The sequence below is a fragment of the Pan troglodytes genome, chromosome 4 (assembly GCF_028858775.2).
Source record: "Pan troglodytes isolate AG18354 chromosome 4, NHGRI_mPanTro3-v2.0_pri, whole genome shotgun sequence".
Classification (NCBI taxonomy): Eukaryota; Metazoa; Chordata; class Mammalia; order Primates; family Hominidae; genus Pan; species Pan troglodytes.
The window spans coordinates 4097181-4115500 of record NC_072402.2 but is presented as its reverse complement, the minus strand read 5'-3'; the positions used below and the strand labels follow the sequence as shown (position 1 = coordinate 4115500).

The 18320-nt window shown below is 42.4% G+C and overlaps 1 long non-coding RNA gene across 3 annotated transcripts in view; it reads left to right on the top strand.

The window, feature by feature from the left end:
* LOC104006326 (uncharacterized) overlaps positions 1 to 18320 on the top strand; it is a 351098-nt gene that overhangs the window by 83354 nt on the left and 249424 nt on the right. The gene's annotated exons all lie outside the window — the stretch shown is intronic.

The window sequence follows — 18320 nt, the reverse complement described above, 5'->3', positions numbered from 1 at the left end:
AAAGGAGCCTGAGGGACTGCCTTAGCCTGAGCTCCTTGGAGCGGGGCATGCAGTGGTTTGCAGACAAGAGCTGGGGAGGTGTCTTTGTGAGGAGGCAGGGTTGAGCAGAAGAAGCTGGAGTTCAATGCAGCTGCAGCTGAGGCCTCAGCGATTCTGGAGCTTGGATGATCCTCCGGCTTGACTGGAGGTTGTCATCAAGCCAGTTGCTATCCCCTGAGAAGGGATGTGAACTTAGGCAAGTCAATTCTCTGAGCTTTTAGCAGACAATATTGTCAACATCTGGGAGATGCTGCCTCAGCTGTGAGGTGGGGATCCAGGTGGAGAACCCCCATGTCCACCACAAGAATCACCCGGTGTAATACTCCATCCCCTCATGAGCCCCCAATATCATGCTTCTGACAGATGGTCACCCAGCTTCTGTTGGAAACTTCCAGGAATGACGTTCCTGCCTCCATGCAAGTGAGTTTATTCTGTTTTAGCCGAATTATCAAGCTTATCAGACATGCCTTTCTTTTATTGAGCTAAATATGTCTTTCTACAATTTTCACCCTTCGCTGACACAGGTACAAGAGGATAAGACATCCGCTGGCCCTATCTGTGGTAGAAAAAGTTCATTTCTCCTTTCCATTCATACTCTTTAAATAATGAATACCAGTTACCATGTCCCTTTAATAAATAACTTTTTATCTCTCAGCTAAGTAATAGCTACGGTAACATCAGAGCATAATCACAGGAGTGATTTAAAAGACTCAGGGAGAAAAGATCTCTGGAATAATCTTAGAATTTATTTAGTCTTTGGTGGAGAATGACTCAGTATGAATGGCTATGCCAGGGCAGGGCCCATGTTCTGATGGCCAGAGCTGGGCGCAGGTGGTGGTACAGAATCCATCTCATGTGTTGTGGAGTGCCTGGCCCTGAAGGATAAAGTTTGGTCGTGAGGGTGGACCATGATTTCTGCTCCAGAGCCTTATTTTCCAGATACTTTCCAGAAGTGAATCCAGTGACATTTTAGTCCTACCGGCATTAGGTAATACCACTGCCCCTCATGGCTTTGTACACAATGCAATCATCATCCGTTTTGTGGCTCACAAAGGCAGCTGGACATAATAATGTTTCTGTCTGGGGACTTTCTTTCTCTCTCTCTCTTTTTTTTTTTGAGATGGAGTCTCACCCTGTCACCCATCACCCAGACTGGAGTACAGTGGTGCTATCTTGGCTCACTGCAACCTCTGCCCCCCAGTTTCAAGCAATTCTCATGCCTCAGCCTCTCGAGTAGCTGGGATTACAGGTGTGTACCACCATGCCTGGCTAATTTTTGTATTTTTAGTAGAGATAGGGTTTTATCATATTGGCCAGGCTGGTCTGGAACTCCTGACCCCAGGTGATCTGCCTGCTTTGGCCTCCCAAAGTGCTGGGATTACAGATGTGAGCCACCACACCCGACCTGTCTAGGGACTTTCTGTGATCCTGTGATACAGACAGATACTCTGAGAGGACAGAGTATGTTGCCTTCTACCATGAAACTGAAAAATCCACAATAGAAAAAAACAGAATGGCAAAGTGTCCCTCACAGGTGGGCGTGAGTGGATCTTCCTTTCAGGCTGCAGTTTACGTGGCTGCAGCTAGACGGGCCCACCTTGGACGGGATCACCTGGGGCGCCCCCATGCTCTCTGCAATGCACATGTGCAGAGCTGTCATAACACATGGGAACTGGAATGTCTGTCCTTAAGAGCTGCCTTTTCATGGAAAGATAGAAACGTAAATAGCTTAATTATCCTTGGTTTCATCATCTGTACAAGGAGGAAACTGGAATAGATGACCTTCAAGTGTCTTTCACTTTAAGGATCTTGGAAATGATTTGAAATACACACACACTCACACACATACACACAAACACATACACAAACACACACACAACACATACATACACCAAAAACCCACAAACATATATACATATATATATATATATATACACACACATATATATACATACACACACACACACATTTCATCATTATCTATCTATCCATCTATCTGATTTAATCATAGGTTATGGCTGGGCACAGTGGCTCACACCTGTAATTGCAATGCTTTGGGAGGCCAAGGCCAGAGGATCTCTTGAGGCTAGAAGTTTGAGGCTAGCCTGGGAAACATAGGGAGATGCCCATCTCTACAAAGAAAAGTAGCCCAGTGGCCTAGCATGGTAAAAAGCACCCTTAGTGTCAGCTACTTGGGAGGCTGAAGCAGGAGGATTGCTTAGGCCCAGGAGTTTGAGGCTGCAGTGAGCTATGAACACATCACTGAACTCCAGCCTGGGTGGTAGAGCAAGACTTCATCTCTCAAAAATAAATAAATAATAAAAAAATTAAAAAGGCAACAAGAAGTATTAAATAGAAAAAAAAAAACACCTTGACCATACTATCTTTAAGTCCAAAATTAGTGTAATGTAATTAGTCAAGCAATTATTTCTGGCTGTTTAAATAGCAGTTTTGCTTTTGGGAGGTGTGCTTTGCTCCTGGTCACCCGCCTTGTTCTTCATACTGACTGTCTCCCATCTGTGAAGCCTGTAGCAGAACCACTCTCATTTCTACTTTACAGACTCCAAGGGAAGGGATCTGAGTGTCCTGCTTTGGTCACGTACCCAGCCAGGCCTGGAGATCAAATCGTTGAGGGAGGGCATTAGCCCAGCCTGGGCCAGGTATCCACCTGAAGCCATCAGTAGTGGCAGGGGCACACTGGACAATGGCTGGTCTTCTGGGTGGGATGCCTGAAGGGGCGGGGGTCACCGTGGAGTTCAGTTGGCTGTACAGGGGGTTAAAATACAGAAACATCTGTGTACCAACTGGTAAATAGAAGTTGCCGTGAGCGCCCAGATGCCACAACTTAGTCAACAGGGTTTCTGAGATTCCCGACACCTCCTCCCATCTAGCAACTAAAAGGATGATAGTTGGGACTGCAGGGAACTCCAGGCCCCTGCTCAGACACTGAGGCATGTCCCTTTGGGTCCCTTTGGTTGGTGAGTAGCCACTGTGTAGGACCGTTCAATGTTTTGTTACTGCCAACCCTGGAATAGGGATGTTGTGGGGAGATGGGGCTTGGGTGGCAGGAGTGCTGTGAGTTCTCAGAAAAGCAGAGAGGGCGGAGTTGCAGACAAAACTCCGTTTCCAGTGCAGTCCTGTGGGTTTGACCCTTGCAGCGGGACTTCCACCAGGCATTTTGCATTTCTAAGCCTCTGCTTCCTTATGTCTACAAGGGGCAAAATTCCATTCAGTCCTGTGGTGTGTAAAGTGCTTGGCATACAGTAGCCCAAAATAAGTGATCATTATAGGCGTATGGGTTTTAGAATCATAATCTTCCTAAAAAAAAAAAAAAAATGCACCTTGTGCGGGTGGTTGGGATGCTAGAATGTGAAGGTGCACTCACAAGGCCCAGAACCGAGGGTGTGGTTTGGAGATGATTGAAGCCCTTGCCCGCTGCTCCCACTGCAAGCCCCACAGAGCAACTGGAGAACCTATGATTGGGTGAAAATGGTAGAACCAGCTGAGGAGACCCTATTCTGTCAGCATGGCACTGGTATGGGTGACTACAAGAGACAGTCCATTTTTGGATGGCAACTTCCCAAAATCTCGTCCCTGGAGGGTAGAAGTTAGCAGCCAAGGGTGATTTTTTTTTTCCCTCAAGGAACCTTCAGCAATGTCTGGAAACAGCTTTGGGTGTCACAACCGGGAGAACAGGGGCTACTGGTCTTGTGGGTGGAGGCCAGGGATGCTGCTGAAGCCCCTAGATGGCACAGGGACCCTAACAATGAAGAATAATTGGACACCAAATCCCACAGTAGCCTCCCTTCTTGAGGCAGGGGCCCTGGAGGAAGGCAGCTGTGCTGATGGGCAGGTGTCAGCGGTGAGACACTGTTTGGCCCCCTTTGGCAGTCAGGCGTGGCATGCTTGGTTGAATCAAGGACTTGAAAGCTGCCATGACCATAAACCTGCAGGGCTCAGGCCCAGGGTGTCCAATGAGGGGACAAGAGTTTCCCCAGCTCTTGGGTCACCAAAATATGCCTTGGTATTAAAATTAATTTAAAATGCAATTCCTGTTTATCCAATAGATTCTACTGCCAAGCCCTGGCATGGGCACTGGGGCTTCAGCAGTAAACCAGTTGGGTACCTCAACCTCCATCAACCTCATAGAGCTTAAATCCCAGAGTACAGTCCCAATCTCAGTAATTGTAGGTGATTACATGTTGGAGACAGAAGGTACAGCACAGTAAGGGACTGAAACAGGAAGGCCTCGCTGGGGAGGGGACATTGCACCTGAGACCAGGTGAAAAGCATGTGTGCTCGGTGGGCCACTGATCCCCACTGAGGAGCAAGGAGCAAGCAGAGCCTCCAGCATATCAGTTATCTGCCCAGCTCTCCAATCAGAGGAGGAAAAGGAGGGAGCTAGAGGCCACAAGAGTTCGAAGCATAAATAAATATACGGAAGAGGACGTGATGTATTCTGGATACTAGTGATCAGAGAGAGATATTGCAAATGCTCTTTCCCTGTGCATGGCTTGCATATTCACTCTATTAACTGTGTCTTTGCCTGAATAGAAATTCTCAATGTTATTGAAGTCAAATTCATGCATATTTACTTTTATAGTTAGTGCTTTTGTACAGTAGGCAAAGATTTCTTAAAATACTCCCATGTGTTGATTCCTAAAGGTTTTACAGTTTAAAGTCTCAGGTTTAGGGCTGTGATGCAACTGGAATTGGTTTTGGGTAGGCTGTGAGGTTTGGGGTAATGGTTTATTTATTTATTTATTTATTTGGTCTTAGATGGATTTCAAATTGATCTAGCACTATTTATTAAAATGACCGTCCTTCCCACCCCTGGGTTGCCTAGCTGCCTGCAATGTAATAAGGTGATGAGTGTGGTCCATTTCCAGTCCTCTGCTTTGTCTCTGTTTGTCTTCTCTGTCTTCTTCACCAATATCAAGTGGTCACAACAACTAGAGGTTTAAATAAATTGTGACACGCAGTTTGTAAGTCCTTGTTCTTCTCCCAGGTTGCCTGGCTATTCTTGATTTTTAGCATTTCCACATAAATCACGCATTATGCAGGCCAATTCTAACATTGTCATGGCCATCATCACCACCAGCATCACCATCATTACTATCATCACCATCATCACCATGATCACTATCATCACCACCATCACCACCATCACCACCATCACCATCATCACCACCATCACCACCATCACCATCATCACCACCACCACCACTATCATCACCATCATCACCATCACCACCATCATCACCATAACCACCATCATCACCGTCACCACCATCATCACCGTCACCATCATCATCACCATCACCACCATCATCACCATCACCACCATCATCACCATCACCACGATCATCACCATCACCACCATCACCACCATCATCACCATCATCACCACGATCACTATCATCACCATCACCACCATCACCACCATCACCACCATCATCACCATCGCTATCATCGCTATCATTATCACCACCACCACTATCATCACCATCACCACCATCACCACCATCATCACCGTCACCACCATCACCGTCACCATCATCACCATCACCATCATCATCACCATCACCACCATCATCATCATCATCACCATCACCACCATCATCATCACCACCATCATCATCATCACCACCATCACCACCATCATCACCATCACCACCATCATCACTATCACCACCACCATCACCATCACCACCATCATCATCATCACCACCCTCATTGCCATCATCATCATCGCCATCATCACCATGACCACCATCACCACCATCACCATCACCACCATCACCACCATAACCACCATCATCTCCATCACCACCATCATCACCATCATACCATCACCACCATCATCACCATCACCACCATCATCACCACCATCATCATTGCCATCACCACCATAATTATCACCATCATCACCATCACCACCATCATCATCATCATCATCATCATCATCATTTCTGATGCCATTTTGCTCAGGATTGCCTCAAATCTATATCTCAATTTGTAGAAATTGTTCCTTTAAAAATATGAACCCTTCCCACATATGGTCTTTGTATATTCTTCCTTATACAGATCTTCTTCCATTTTTCCTCTTGTATATTTTTTAGTTTTCAGTGTAGAGGTCTTGCACATCTCCTGTTAGGTTTCATTCTAAACATTCTATTGGTTTTGATAATAATATACACAATTTGTCTTTTATAGTTCACTTTTCATCACTTTGCTAATCTATAGCATATATTTGATTTTTGTACCTCGACCTTATATTCAGTGACCTGATAAATTTACGTATATTTTAATTGTTTGCAAATCGTTTTAGATTTTCTACATACAAAAAGATGTCATTTGCAAATAAGAACAGTTTCATTTATTCCTCTCTAAGTGTATCTTTTCTTTATTTTTCTTGCCATATTGCATTTCTTTCCTTCCAATCTTTATATATTTTATTTATATTTCTATGTTAATTACATGGTTGATCATATGATACATTTAATAAATGTTCTGCATTCACTTAAATAAATTGAACATTTTAATTTATTTATTTATTATTATACTTTAAGTTTTAGGGTACATGTGCACAATGTGCAGGTTAGTTACATATGTATACATGTGCCATGCTGGTGCGCTGCACCCACTAACTCGTCTTCTAGCATTAGGTATATCTCCCAATGCTATCCCTCCCCCCTCACCCCACAACAGTCCCCAGAGTGTGATGTTCCCCTTCCTGTGTCCATGTGTTCTCATTGTTCAATTCCCACCTATGAGTGAGAATATGCGGTGTTTGGTTTTTTGTTCTTGTGATAGTTTACTGAGAATGATGATTTCCAATTTCATCCATGTCCCTACAAAGGACATGAACTCATCATTTTTTATGGCTGCATAGTATTCAATTGTGTATATGTGCCACATTTTCTTAATCCTATCATTGTTGGACATTTGGGTTGGTTCCAAGTCTTTGCTATTGTGAATAGTGCCGCAATAAACATACGTGTGCATGTGTCTTTATAGCAGCATGATTTATAGTCCTTTGGGTATATACCCAGTAATGGGATGGCTGGGTCAAATGGTATTTCTAGTTCTAGATCCCTGAGGAATCGCCACACTGACTTCCACAATGGTTGAACTAGTTTACAGTCCCACCAGCAGTGTAAAAGTGTTCCTATTTCTCCACATCCTCTCCAGCACCTGTTGTTTCCTGACTTTTTAATGATTGCCATTCTAACTGGTGTGAGATGGTATCTCATTGTGGTTTTGATTTGCATTTCTCTGATGGCCAGTGATGATGAGCATTTTTTCATGTGTTTTTTGGCTGCATAAATGTCTTCTTTTGAGAAGTGTCTGTTCATGTCCTTCGCCCACTTTTGGATGGGGTTGTTTGTTTTTTTCTTGTAAATTTGTTTGAGTTCATTGTAGATTCTGGATATTAGCCCTTTGTCAGATGAGTAGGTTGCGAAGATTTTCTCCCATTTTGTGGGTTGCCTGTTCACTCTGATGGTAGTTTCTTTTGCTGTGCAGAAGCTCTTTAGTTTAATGAGATCCCATTTGTCAATTTTGGCTTTTGTTGCCATTGATTTTGGTGTTTTAGACATGAAGTCCTTGCCCATGCCTGTGTCCTGAATGGTAATGCCTAGGTTTTCTTCTAGGGTTTTTATGGTTTTAGGTCTAACGTTTAAGTCTTTAATCCATCTTGAATTGATTTTTGTATAAGGTGTAAGGAAGGGATCCAGTTTCAGCTTTCTACATATGGCTAGCCAGTTTTCCCAGCACCATTTATTAAATAGGGAATCATTTCCCCATTGCTTGTTTTTCTCAGGTTTGTCAAAGATCAGATAGTTGTAGATATGTGGCGTTATTTCTGAGGGCTCTGTTCTGTTCCATTGATCTATATCTCTGTTTTGGTACCAGTACCATGCTGTTTTGGTTACTGTAGCCTTGTAGTATAGTTTGAAGTCAGGTAGTGTGATGCCTCCAGCTTTGTTCTTTTGACTTAGGATTGACTTGGCGATGCGGGCTCTTTTTTGGTTCCATATGAACTTTTAGGTAGTTTTTTCCAATTCTGTGAAGATAGTCATTGGTAGCTTGATGGGGATGGCATTGAATCTATAAATTACCTTGGGCAGTATGACCATTTTCATGATACTGATTCTTCCTACCCATGAGCATGGAATGTTCTTCCATTTGTTTGTATCCTCTTTTATTTCATTGAGCAGTGGTTTGTAGTTCTCCTGGAAGAGGTCCTTCACTTCCCTTGTAAGGTGGATTCCTAGGTATTTTATTCTCTTTGAAGCAATTGTGAATGGGAGTTCACTCATGATTTGGCTCTCTGTTTGTCTGTTATTGGTGTATAAGAATGCTTGTGATTTTTGTACATTGATTTTGTATCCTGAGATTTTGCTGAAATTGCTTATCAGCTTAAGGAGGTTTTGGGCTGAGAAAATGGGGTTTTCTAGATATACAAATCATGTCATCTGCAAACAGGGACAATTTGACTTCCTCTTTTCCTAATTGAATACCCTTTGTTTCCTTCTCCTGCCTAATTGCCCTGGCCAGAACTTCCAACACTATGTTGAATAGGAGTGGTGAGAGAGGGCATCCCTGTCTTGTGCCAGTTTTCAAAGGGAATGCTTCCACTTTTTGCCTATTCAGTATGATATTGGCTGTGGGTTTGTCATAGATAGCTCTTATTATTTTGAGATATGTCCCATCAATACCTAATTTATTGAGAGTTTTTAGCATGAAGCATTGTTGAATTTTGTCAAAGGCCTTTTCTGCATCTATTGAGATAATCATGTGGTTTTTGTCTTTGGTTCTGTTTATATACTGGATTACATTTATTGATTTGTGTATATTGAACCAGCCTTGCATCCCAGGGATGAAGCCCAGTTGATCATGGTAGAGAAGCTTTTTGATGTGCTGCTGGATTTGGTTTGCCAGTATTTTATTGAGGATTTTTGCATCAATGTTCATCAAGGGTATTGGTCTAAAATTCTCTTTTTTGGTTGTGTTTCTGCCAGGCTTTGGTATCAGGATGATGCTGGCCTCATAAAATGAGGTAGGGAGGATTCCCTCTTTTTCTATTGATTGGAATAGTTTCAGAAGGAATGGTACCAGTTCCTCCTTGTACCTCTGGTAGAATTCGGCTGTGAATCCATCTGGTCCTGGACTCTTTTTGGTTGGTAAGCTATTGATTATTGTCACAATTTCAGCTCCTGTTATTGGTCTATTCAGAGATTCAACTTCTTCCTGGTTTAGTCTTGGGAGAGTGTATGTGTCCAGGAATTTATCCATTTCTTCTAGATTTTCTAGTTTATTTGCATAGAGGTGTTTGTAGTAATCTCTGATGGTAGTTTGTATTTCTGTGGGATCAGTGGTGATATCCCCTTTATCATTTTTTATTGCATCTATTTGATTCTTCTCTCTTTTTTTCTTTATTAGTCTTGCTAGCAGTTTATCAATTTTGTTGATCCTTTCAAAAAACCAGCTCCTGGATTCATTAATTTTTTGAAGGGTTTTTTGTGTCTCTGTTTCCTTCAGTTCTGCTCTGATTTTAGTTATTTCTTGCCTTCTGCTAGCTTTTGAATGTGTTTGCTCTTGCTTCTTTAGTTCTTTTAATTGTGATGTTAGGGTGTCAATTTTGGATCTTTCCTGCTTTCTCTTGTGGGCATTTAGTACTATAAATTTCCCTCTACACACTGCTTTGAATGTGTCCCAGAGATTCTGGTATGTTGTGTCTTTGTTCTTGTTGGTTTCAAACAACATCTTTATTTCTGCCTTCATTTCGTTATGTACCCACTAATCATTCAGGAGCAGGTTGTTCAGTTTCCATGTAGTTGAGTGGTTTTGAGTGAGTTTCTTAATGCTGAGTTCTAGTTTGATTGCACTGTGGTCTGAGAGACAGTTTGTTATAATTTCTGTTCTTTTACGTTTGCTGACGAGAGCTTTACTTCCAAGTATGTGGTCAATTTTGGAATAGGTGTGGTGTGGTGCTGAAAAAAATGTATATTCTGTTGATTTGGGGTGGATAGTTCTGTAGATGTCTATTAGCTCCGCTTGGTGCAGAGCTGAGTTGAATTCCTGGGTATCCTTGTTAACTTACTTCTTGTTGATCTGTCTAATGTTGACAGTGGGGTGTTAAAGTCTCCCATTATCAATGTGTGGGAGTCTAAGTCTCTTTGTAGGTCACTCAGGACTTGCTTTATGAATCTGGGTGCTCCTGTATTGGGTGCATATATATTTAGGATAGTTAGCTCCTCTTGTTGAGTTGATCCCTTTACCATTATGTAATGGCCTTCTTTGTCTCTTTTGATCTTTGTTGGTTTAAAGTCTGTTTTATCAGAGACTAGGATTGCCAACCCTGCCTTTTTTTGTTTTCCATTTGCTTGGTAGATCTTCCTCCATCCTTTTATTTTGAGCCTATATGTGTCTCTGCATGTGAGATGGGTTTCCTGAATACAGCACACTGATGGGTCTTGACTCTTTATCCAATTTGCCAGTCTGTGTCTTTTAATTGGAGCATTTAGTCCATTTACACTTAAAGTTAATATTGTTATGTGTGAATTTGATCCTGTCATTATGATGTTAGCTGGTTATTTTGCTCATTAGTTGATGCAGTTTCTTCCTAGTCTGGATGGTCTTTACATTTTGGCATGATTTTGCAGCGGCTGGTACCGGTTGTTCCTTTCCATGTTTAGTGCTTCCTTCAGGAGCTCTTTTAGGGCAGGCCTGGTGGTGACAAAATCTCTCAGCATTTGCTTGTCTGTATAGTATTTTATTTCTCCTTCACTTATGAAGCTTAGTTTGGCTGGATATGAAATTCTGGGTTGAAAATTCTTTTCTTTAAGAATGTTGAATATTGGCCCCCACTCTCTTCTGGCTTGTAGAGTTTCTGCCAAGAGATCCGCTGTTAGTCTGATGGGCTTCCCTTTGTGGGTAACCCGACCTTTCTCTCTGGCTGCCCTTAACATTTTTTCCTTCATTTCAACTTTGGTGAATCTGACAATTATGTGTCTTGGAGTTGCTCTTCTCGAGGAATATCTTTGTGGCATTCTCTGTATTTCCTGAATCTGAATGTTGGCCTGCCTTGCTAGATTGGGGAAGTTCTCCTAGATAATATCCTGCAGAGTGTTTTCCAGCTTGGTTCCATTCTCCCCGTCACTTTCAGGTACACCAATCAGATGTAGATTTGGTCTTTTCACACAGTCCCATATTTCTTGGAGGCTTTGTTCGTTTCTTTTTATTCTTTTTTCTCTAAACTTCCCTTCTCGCTTCATTTCATTCATTTCATCTTCCATCGTTGATACCCTTTCTTCCAGTTGATCGCATCAGCTCCTGAGGCTTCTGCATTCTTCACGTAGTTCTCGAGCCTTGGCTTTCAGCTCCATCAGCTCCTTTAAGCACTTCTCTGTATTGGTTATTCTAGTTATACATTCGTCTAAATTTTTTTCAAAGTTTTTGACTTCTTTGCCTTTGGTTTGAATTTCCTCTTGTAGCTCGTAGTTTGATCGTCTGAAGCCTTCTTCTCTCAACTCGTCAAAGTCATTCTCCATCCAGCTTTGTTCCATTGCTGGTGAGGAACTGCGTTCCTTTGGAGGAGGAGAGGTGCTCTGCTTTTTAGAGTTTCCAGTTTTTCTGCTCTGTTTTTTCCCCATCTTTGTGGTTTTGTCTACTTTTGGTCTTTGATGATGGTGATGTACAGATGGGTTTTTGGTGTGGATGTCCTTTCTGTTTGTTAGTTTTCCTTCTAACAGACAGGACCCTCAGCTGCAGGTCTGTTGGAGTTTGCTAGAGGTCCACTCCAGACCCTGTTTGCCTGGGTATCAGCAGCGGTGTTTGCAGAACAGTGGTTTTTTGTGAACCGCGAATGCTGTTGTCTGATAGTTCCTCTGGAAGTTTTATCTCAGAGGAGTACCTGGCCGTGTGAGGTGTCAGTCTGCCCCTACTGGGGGGTGCCTCCCAGTTAGGCTGCTTGGGGGTCAGGGGTCAGGGACCCACTTGAGGAGGCAGTCTGCCTGTTCTCAGATCTCCAGCTGTGTGCTGGGAGAACCACAGCTCTCTTCAAAGCTGTCAGACAGGGACATTTAAGTCTGCAGAGGTTACTGCTGTCTTTTTGTTTGTCTGTGCCCAGCCCCCAGAGGTGGAGCCTACAGAGGCAGGCAGGCCTCCTTGAGCTGTGGTGGGCTCCACTCAGTTCGAGCTTCCAGGCTGCTTTGTTTACCTAATCAAGCCTGGGCAATGGCGGGCGCCCCTCCCCCAGCCTCGCTGCCGCCTTGCAGTTTGATCTCAGACTGCTGTGCTAGCAATCAGCGATTTTCCAGGTGCTGTCTGTCACCCCTTTCTTTGACTAGGAAAGGGAACTCCCTGACCCCTTGCGCTTCCCGAGTGAGGCAGTGCCTCGCCCTGCTTCGGCTCGCGCACAGTGCGCTGCACCCAGTGACCTGCGCCCACTGTCTGGCACTCCCTAGTGAGATGAACCCGGTACCTCAGATGGAAATGCAGAAATCACCCGTCTTCTGCGTTGCTCATGCTGGGAGCTGTAGACCAGAGCTGTTCCTATTCGGCCATCTTGGCTCCTCCCCCAAATTGAACATTCTTGTGTATGTTCATTATGTTGATTTTTTATAATTTTGTGCAAAATCACATATTCTATTTTTGTCTGCTTGTTCTACCAATTACTTAAAGATTTATATTAAAATATCTAAGTATGAAAAAAGTTACACCCTCCATTGCCTCGTTATAATTAATAAACTATGTAACTAATTTTATCAAAACTTGAAAACATTGAAAATGTTGTTATAATCTGTAACTAGTCTGCTAACAAGTTAGTTCACTTAAGGAGCTGTCTTCTGTCTAGAAACAACAGCTCTGACTGTCTCTACATATATATTTATATTCATATGAATAGAAATATCTTGATATCTCCTGATGCTCAAAAAGATATGGATACTGCTTAAATAAATAGATCATTTTGTGACATGCAATAATCATACATATTTGGACATACTTGATTATTCAAATTCTAAAATATGGAATAAATAATCCTAGTAAATTTTATAATGAGAAAAACAACTATGTAGGTGTCAAGAAAAGCAGGTCTTTATGAAATCAAGACAAAACTCAAGTAAGTAAATCTGAAGTGATTGTTCTTCACACACTGGAATATATTCATAGCAATGATGCCGATTTTCACTGCTGCCTTAGAAATTGGTTCCATTAGTTCCCCTGGGATTTCAGCCAGGAACTGTTGAGTGCTTCCAGGTTCTTCCTCTCCCTGACCATGAATCATCAACCAACCTAAAACTTCTCCCCATGGCCTCCCTCCCCACCACGTTCAACCGAGTGACACACTCTCTCTATTGCGTTGCCGCCTACATAGAGCAAGGCACCATCTTCTAAGTCATGGCAACAAACTCCTTCTCTGTACTTCCTTTTTTCATACACCCACAGTGTCTCTGCTCCGTACTTACTAACATGGGTCAGACCACACCATCTCGGAGCTCTTTGCTGCCTTCCTGCATTGCATTTTTAATTAAGCCCACTCCCCTGATGGAACCTTCATGCACATAAGCTCAGACCGCTGTCCCTCCTGCAGTCTCTCCTGTGATGCCTTTCTGCACTCCTGCCCATCCACAGCTTCCTCCCCTTCTCAAGAAGCTTCACCCAACATCATCATCTTCCCTCTGTTTTTCTTTACTCTTCCCTGCTTTTGACAAGATGGAATTGTTTGCAACCTCAACTTAGCTTAAACATGATTCCCTGGAGTGCTTTCCTTGACTATTCAGCAAGTTTTGATCCTGACTGCATCCTTGTACGCTGTTCACATTATCCTTGGCACAGGCACATTTGTATCTTGGTTGGCTACTTGGTGTGCGTGTGCACTGTCAGTCTTGCTAGAATCTTAGCTTCCCAGGTGCAGAGCTTGCTTATGTTACCTACTCCCAAATATTCAATTATTTGCACAGTGACTGAAAAACTAATAAATAATTAACAACTCTTTACTAAGAAAAAAACAATATTTTAAAAACTGAGCACAAAATAAGCATATCATTACAATTTTTTCAAGTGCAAAGAAGGAAGAGGATTTCATCTTCTAAGGAGGTATATCAAGCATCTTGTGCTTAAAAACTTAAAATCTAGTTTCTTATTTGCATATGCTAAAAACACCGCAATATTTAACATGCTACAACTGATTAATTATATAATTATGTAATCAATAATTATGTAATCAATAAGTATTGTTAAAATCCACAAGAGATAATAATAAGTGAATTCCCATAAATCACATACAGGACACCCTTTTTGGTGTGGGTTCTCCATAGACACAAGGATTCTTCTCTTGGGAGATCACCTTAAATTCTTCTTGCACAGTGTGACAATTTCTTGGTTCAGGGATGATTAGACATATCCAAAGAGTGGGAGACTAGTAATATTCTAGACACATCAAGAAATAGCACTGAGAAAATACCATATTATTATTAATCTGCTAGAGTATAATACAATCATTAAAAGGTCCTTCATTTCCATATTCTTCAATTTTATTACTCCAAATCTAGAGTCCCACATAATGGGTCCCATGTAATACTATCCCAGATTTTTTTTTTTTTTTTTTTTTTTTTTTTTTTTTTTTTTGAGACGGAGCCTCGCACTGTCGCCCAGGCTGGAGTGCAGTGGCACGATCTCGACTCACTGCAACCTTTGCCTCCTGGGTACAAGTAATTCTTCTGCTTCAGCCTCCCAAGTAGCTGGGACTAGAGGCACCCACCACCATGTCCAGCTAATTTTTGTATTTTTAGTAGAGATGGGGTTTTGCCATATTGGCCAGGCTGGTCTCAAACTCCTGACCTTGTGATCTGCCCTCCTCGGCCTCCCAAAGTGCTGGGATTACAGGCGTGAGCCACCGTGCCTGGCTGCTATCCCAGATTTTAACCAGCCAGACTGTCTGGAACTACATTGGTTTATAATATTCTTTTGTTTGTAAAATAATGAGGATTCTGAAGATTACATCCAGCCATTGAGGAAGTGTTATAAATAAACTAACATTACAAAAACATACTGAACTATTTTAATGCAAATTTATACATTAGGAATAGGAAACAAAGAAGTGTTCATTTGAAAAGTACTTTACTTTGGCTTTTTAAATAGAGCATCATTTCAGGAATAGTACGTATCACTTATATAGAAAACACCAGAAGCATAATCAGAATTAAGGAGACATTACTTTTATTGAGAAAATAATGAGGCCTCAGAATTGTGGAAGACCAAACTAGCTTTTCCCTTCAAAATTTGGGGTATTTCACCAGCTTTGGAAATATAATGAGACTCCATCACTACAAAAATGTCAGTAAAATTACTAGACATGATGTCAGGCACCTGTAGTCTCAGCTACTTGGGAGGCTGGGTCAGTAGGATTGCTTGAGCTTGGGAGTTTGAGATTACAGCAAGCTATGATCACATCACTGCACTCCAGCCTGGGCAACAGACTGAAACCATGTCTTAAAATTGGACAAATTAAAACCACAATGAAATACCACCTCGCTCTTGCAAGAATGGCCATAATTTAAAAGCCAAAAAATAATAGATGTTGGCATGGATGTGGAGAAAAGGGAACACTTTTACACTGGAGATGGGAATGTAAACTAGTACAACCACTATGGAAAACAGTATGGCAATTCCTTAAAGAACTACAAGTAGAACTACCATTCAATCCAGCAATCCCACTACTGGATACCTACCCTAAGGAAATGAAGTTATTATATGAAAAAGAAACATGTACACCCATGTTTTTAGCAGCGCAATTCACAATTGCAAAGATATGGAACCAACCTAAGTGGCCATCAACCCATGAGTGGATAAAGAAAATGTGGTATATATACACCATGAAATACTGCTCAGCTGTAAAAAGGAGCAAAATAATCTCTTTTGCAGCCACTTGGATGGAGCTGGGGGCCATTATTCTGCATAAAGTAACTCAAAACCAAACATCGTATATTCTCACTAATAAGCGGGAGCTAAACTATGAGGATGCAAAGGCATAAGAACTACATAATGGACTTTGGGGACTGGCAGGGGGAAGGGTGGAGGTAAGGGATAAAAGACTACATATCAGGTATTTTATTTCAAATAAAAATAAGTTTTAAAAAGAAAAATGTGGCTATTTGTAAAGGAGAAGATTAATTATATTTCATAATTACAAAAATAATTGAGAAATTCTTTAGTCATGCACACATAAAAGTATTGTAATCACATATAATTTTATTCATTCCACAAATGTTTATGGACTGGCTATAGTGTCACAAACATTGACCTGGGTGCTGGGGATGCTGACGTGAGTGAAAGCAGCAGGCGTCCCTGCCCTTCTGGGGCTTACATTCAAGTGAGCCGACTGTAAAAGTCAACAGTTACGGGTGCTTCCGTTGTACTAAGAACTTTCCATGAATTCACTTATATAGAGAAGCACATGTTTATTATCATGTTTTTGGAACCATGGCACAGAGAGGTCAATAACCTATTATGGTCACAGAGTTAATATCAAGTCCAGAACTCTGCCTCCAAAGCTGATGCACTCTCAATAAGTTGATCAATATTTATTGAGCTTCTGCCATGTTCCAGGCCCTGTGCGAGACAGTGGAGGTATTCCAGTAAATGAGATGGTGATTCCGGCCCTTGTGCATCTTTTGTGGTCATAGCCACTGCCCTGCATTGCTCCCAGAATCGTGTTTTCAATTGACTCAACTCAGCAGGTGCTTTGCCTTCTGCATGGAGGTGGGTGTCTAATCTAGGGGTAAAGTGCAATTTTTGAAATAAAATTTCAGTGAAGATATTGATAGTGTGTAGTAATCTCACTTTCCAATTTTTCTTTACCTTAGGAACAAAGTTCCTATGATCATGTAGGATATAATAGAGGAAGAACCTATTGGTTTCAAAGAACTCAGTCTTTTCCACAAAGTAAACTGGGAAGCTTGTGAGGATTTCATGTCTGACTGCACAAGAGGTAGAGCTTGGCAGATTAGGAATTAGGTAAATGATGAAGTGCTCCACTTCAGAGGGTGGTAAGGCAGGATAATGGCCCTCAGAAAGGTTTACATCCTAAAATTTGGAGCCTGAGGTAGCACTTAGAATGAAGGTTGCTTTTCATCTAACTTTGAGATGGGAAGATTTTCCTGATTTTTCCAGTGGGCTCAATGTAGTCACGGGATCCTTATAAGTGACAGAGGGGGCCAGGCGCAGTGGCTCATGCCTGTAATCCCAGCACTTTGGGAGGCCGAGGAGGGCAGATCACCTGAGATCAGGAGTTCAAGACCAGCCTGGACAATATGGCAAAACGCCATCTCTACTGAAAATACAAAAATTAGCCCGGCATGGTGGCACATGCCTGTAATCCCAGCTACTTGGGAGGCTGAGGCAGAGGAATTGCTTGAATCAGGGAGATGGAGGTTGCAGTGAGTCAAAATTGCACCACTGCACTCCAGCCTGGATGGCAGAGCAAGACTCGGTCTCAAAAAAAGTGAGAGAGAGAGGCAGGAGAGTCAGTGTCAGAGAGACCCTGGAAGTGGAGGTGGAGTGATGAGATTGCTGACTTGGAGATGGAGAAAGGAACCAGCAGCCACAGAGCGTGGGCGCTTCTAGAAGCCAGAGAAAGCAACGCCTGGATTCTCCTCTAGAGGGTCCAGAACGGAACGCTGCCTTGCTCACTCATGGATTTCAGCCCACGGAAACACATTTTCGGCTTCTGGCTTCCAGGTCTATAAGACAATAAATCCATGTTGTTTTAAGCCACTAACTTTGTAGTGAGTTTTTACAGCAGAAATAGGATTCTAACGCAATCAGGTAGACAGCTTCCACCACAACCATGTCAACAACATTCCCGGAATTTCCTAGAAACACTGATGATTGTGTTTTCTTCTTGCATACTTGTGTCCTGTAGTTTTGGGGGGGTCATATCTTATCCCTTAAGAGTTTAAGGTGGCCGGTCGCGGTGGCTCATGCCTGTAATCCCAGCACTTCGGGAGGCCAAGGCAGGCGGATTGCTTGAGGTCAGGAGTTCGAAACCAAACTGGCCAACATGGTGAAACCCTGTCTCTACTAAAAACATACAAATAATTAGGCTGGCATGGTGGCATGTGCCTATAATCCCAGCTACTTAGGAGGCTGAGGCATGAGAATTGCTTGAACCTGGGGGACGGAGGCTGCAGTGAGCCGAGATTGTACCACTGAACTCCAGCCCCTGGGAGACAGAGCGAGTTTCTGTCTCACAAAAAAATAAAAAGAGTTTA